The sequence below is a fragment of the Phyllostomus discolor genome, chromosome 2 (genome assembly GCF_004126475.2).
Source record: "Phyllostomus discolor isolate MPI-MPIP mPhyDis1 chromosome 2, mPhyDis1.pri.v3, whole genome shotgun sequence".
Taxonomy (NCBI): domain Eukaryota; kingdom Metazoa; phylum Chordata; class Mammalia; order Chiroptera; family Phyllostomidae; genus Phyllostomus; species Phyllostomus discolor.
Genome location: NC_040904.2, coordinates 24320298 through 24325043, shown reverse-complemented (window position 1 = coordinate 24325043; position 4746 = coordinate 24320298).

Genomic DNA, 4746 nt, shown 5'->3' with positions numbered 1-4746 from the left:
TCAGGGAAGAAGTGAAGTGTCTGTCATCAAGGCGAGAGCTGGGGGACAGCTTTCTGCCAGACAGAAATGTGAGAAGAGGCCATTGTTTCTTTTCTGAACCACCCCCCTCCTACACAGAGCCACAGACCCAACAGGCAGGTGCCATATCTGAGACTCCATCAGCCTGGCTAATACTGTTTGTCCTGCCCTGGAGATCTGGTCCCACCAAACTTATGGTCCAACCTAAGCTGTTAACAGTGGCTTTTCCATATGAATGGCTGGTCTTTGTTCATGCTTCAGAATTTCATAAATCCTCTCAGTCAACAGCTGGCCTCTGCAAACCTCCCCCTCATACCTCTTGGTAAGCACTAGCTGCAGCCAGCCTAGGTTCAAGCTTGCCTTTGCCTGGGAATCACCAAACCCACTACAAGTACCAGCCATCTCAGATTGTTTTATAGCTCATGCATGGTGGCCCCAGGCAGAACATAGGTATGGGCTGACCTTGGCCTGTATCACCCCAGAAATCCCAAAGCCTACATACCTAGTGGACAGCTACAGACCACATCAGAGTACCGCCACCCTTCCCCTGCACAGTTGATCCTCCTTGGAGGGCAGAGGTTGGTGGTTAGTGGTCACAACCAGTCCTTGCAGCTGACTGGCCTGGATAAATCCCTTCCATTGATCTGCTAACAGCAATCAAAGCTCAACTACAAAAGGAGGGTGTACTCAGCCCACATGAAGAGTGCACCTTGAGTACCCAGCTTGGGTGATAGAGGAGGCTGTGTCATTGGAGCCAAGAGGACATCTACTGCATTAGACCACACTCTCATGACAGGGAGTCATAGTAGTTCCACTTAATACATAGAAATAAATGCAGGGAGGCTGTCAAAGTGAGGAAAATAAATATGGCCCAAAATGAAAAACAGATCAAAACTCTGGAAAAAGAACTAAACAGAAAGATAAGCAAGATATCCATCAGAGGCAGAGTTCAAAACACTGGCTATAAGGATGCTCAAGGAACTTAGTGAGGACCTCAATGGCTTAAAAAAGATCCAGTCAGAAACAAAGGATACATTAATTGAAATAAAGAATAATTTACAGGGAAACAACAGTAAAGTGGTTGAAGCCGAGAATCAAATCAATGATCTAGAACATATGGAAGCAAAAAAAAAAGAAGAAGAAGAAAAGAAAAGAAAAACACAATCAGAACAAGAAGAAGAAAAAGAATTAAAAAAAATGAGGCTAGTATAAGTAGCTCATAGGGGTGTCAGAAGGAAAAGAGAGAGAACAAGAAATTGGAAATCTATTTGAAAGCATAGTGGAAGAAAACTTCCCTAATTTGGTGAAGGAAATAGACATGCAAGTCCAGGAAGCACAGAGAGTCCCAAACAAGATGGATACAAAGAGACCCATTCCCAGACACATCATCATTAAAATGTCCAAGTTTAAAGATAAAGAGAGAATCTTAAAAGTAGCAAGAGAATAGAAGTTAGTTACCTACTGGGGAGATCCCATAACAGTGTCAGCTGATTTCTCAAAAGAAACTTTGCAGGCCTGAAGGGATGACAAGAAATATTCAAAGTCATGAAAAGTTGGGACCTACAGCCAACATTGCTCTACCCTGCAAAGCTATCATTTAGAATCAAAGGGCAGATGAAGAGCTTCCTAGACAAGAAAAAACTAAAGGAGTTTATTATCACCAAAGCATTATTATATGAAATGTTAAAGGGACTTATTTCAGGAAAATGAAGATCAAAACTATGAATAATAAAATGGCAATAAATATATATCTATCAAAAATTGAATCTAAAAGACAAATCAACAAACAAGAAGAACCAAAACAATTATGGATATGGAGAGTGTTTTGGCTGTTGCCAGATAGGATTAGGGTGTGGGAGAATGGGTGAAGAGATGAGGGGATTATAAATTACAAACAGGTAGTTACAGAATAGCCATGGGGATGTAAAGTACAGTATAGGAAATGGAGTAGCCAAAGAATTTATACACATGACCCATGGACATGAACAATGATGGGGCATTGTTTGAGGGAGTGGGGGTGCTGGGTGGAGGGGGGACAAAGGGGGGGAAATCAGGATGACTGTAATAGCATAATCAATAAGCTATAATCAGTAATTACCATAATCAATAAAATATAATTTTAAAAAATGTAATTTTACACCTAAAGGGACTAGAAAAAAATGGACGTGGGTAACTGGTGTGTTTGGGCAAAGAGGGTGTCATGTGTTCTGAGGCAGAGATGCTTCTATGCCTTCCTACCTGTACCTCCACCCCCAAGTCTCTCTCCATTCTGTGGCCCTGAAGAATATCCAGAAAGTTCCAAGGACACCTGGGGGTGGGCTTGCAGGGTAGTTGAAGTTTGAGGGCAACGCAATCCATCCCAATGCTGGTGAGCCTAGGGAGAGGTTTCCTGTGTCCTAGGCTGTGGTGAAGGTGTGTCACCCCAAGTAGCAGACCTGATGCTGGACTTGGGTGAGCCTCCGAAAACCAGCAGCTCCACAGGGCCAGTCCAGGGAGAGGCACTGCACGAAGCTGACGGGGAGCAGAAATCCCCCAAGGTGACGTTGACTGTTCATTGACAGCAGACCATACCCTGCATTAGCGGGAACATCAGAGCCAGAAGGAAAGGCTGGCTAGAGAAGGGAGGTGGGACAGGAGGGACAATTCCTGCCTCCGTGGGGCAGAGGTCTGAGGAGGGTAAGATGATGAGGAAGGTAAGGGTAAGATATCTTGCTCCAAAGTCAGGGCAACAATCTACAGTATAAACACTCACCCCCTAAGGAAAAGGGGCAGAATTTTGAGTTAGACCAATTTTTAGCCCAAGGGCACAATCATAGGGAACTAAGTAACTTGAGGGTTGAGCTTTTAGCTGTGCATGGAACCAGGGCTTCAAGACCTGCCCTGAATTAACTCACAGAGAAGCAAAGACTGTTCTGCTCAGCACATCTGTGTTATGACCTTGGGTTTTCATCCTGCTACCGAAACAGTCCTGTTGGCTAAGGAAAGTGGGTGCAGCAGGGACCAGAGAGTGGGCTGCAGACACTCCCAGCGAGTGAGGGAGGGGCCACCCACCCAGGCCAGCCCAGTGCCGCACAGAGCAGGTCCGTCCCCGGAGGAAAGTGCTTTGGCTCCCCAGAATCAACCCGTGCGTTGCAAAGACTCTTGTATATCTACACTAGCCAAATGAAGTGCATTATTTGTTCAAAAGCTTCAGAGCACTGTCCTCTCTGAAGCATCTCACATCAGTGGAGTAGGGAGGGCAATAAGGACCACAGGCTGCTCCAAGCTTCCCTGGGCCGGGTGTGCCCATGGCCATGGAAATCTATTGTCAGCACCCCAGGAAACACCGTACAGTTGCCAGATTTGCTGGCACTTGGCCCCCAACTGGTGCTAATTGTGGAGAAATGCAAATATGGGATTAAAATTGATGTAAAAGCAGAGAGAATTAATCCCTAGAATCCTCTGGCTCCTGGTTCCAGGTTTACCCTTTTCAATAGGTGCTCTTCACTGATGTGAAAATAGTCATCTTGTGAATGTCAAAATTAAACCCTACAACTAGTAAGCATATAATAGTTAGTAGGTGCCAGGTGCTATGATAGGGGTTCTTTATAAAATAACTCACCTAAACCTTACACTGACCCTAAAAAAGTGAGTGCAGTTATTATCCTCATTTCCCGTAAGAAGAAACAGGCACAGTGAGGTTAAGAAACTTGCCCAATATTGTTAGTAAGCAGCAGCCCCGGGAATCGTACAGGTGACGTGATAAATAAACTTGAAACACAAGCCAGTCTTAGACCTAACTGCGATTTGCCCTATTCCATTCTTTGCAAACTGTAGGAAGAGGAGTTGCAACAGCTTCCCCTCGCTCCTCCTTCCCTTTCCTCAGAGCAGGCGCGTCTTGCAGAAGCCGGGTCTGGTGTGTGTTCAGCAGCCTTCCCCTGCCCAGGTCCACCTGGAGCTCTGACACATCGTAGGTTCCTGAAGGGACACCACAGAAGGGCAGGAAGAGGTCTGTGTCTGTTCTGACAAAAAAAAAACCACTCACCAACTCTCAGCAAGTGCAGGAAGAAATTTAAAATGATAGGGGATGTCATTCATTTTGGTGTCTGCCTTTTAAAAAGTTGGGATCCAACTGGATTTTTTTTCAAAATTATTCAATAATCTGTGCTTATTTTTGGTGAAAGATGGAAGTAACAGACTAATATTTAGTCAGATGCTGAAGTTTACCACCCTTGCCAGGAAAGGCTGATTCCCGGCAAACTGGTGAAGAGTAGAGCTGGAATCTGGGTCCCCACCCCCGTCCCACAGTTGTGCAGGACCATCAAGCATTTGGGCGTGAAGAGACCTGAAGGAGCTTGGGCCCCACCTCCATCGTTTATAGATAACGGGAACTGAAGCCAGACACTGCATGGAATTTGCTCCAATTAGAAACCCTATTATCTGGACTCCTAGTCCCCAGCTACTCAGAACATACACATCCTCTACACACACCCACAAACACAGTCACACAGAGACGTGTCACATGGACATGCATGCAAACTGCCATGTGCATACACCCATGCAGATATGCACACAGACATGGACAGGGGTGCAAGCAAGCACATTCACAGACATACACATGTGCACAAGTGTCCTGCTCCTGCAGGAAGTCATACTCTCTGCCTGAATTTTCAACAATAAACCAGTAGTAGGTGGACATCAATTACTCTTCCCTAAGAACATGTGCATTTTAATAAATGTCTCCAGAAA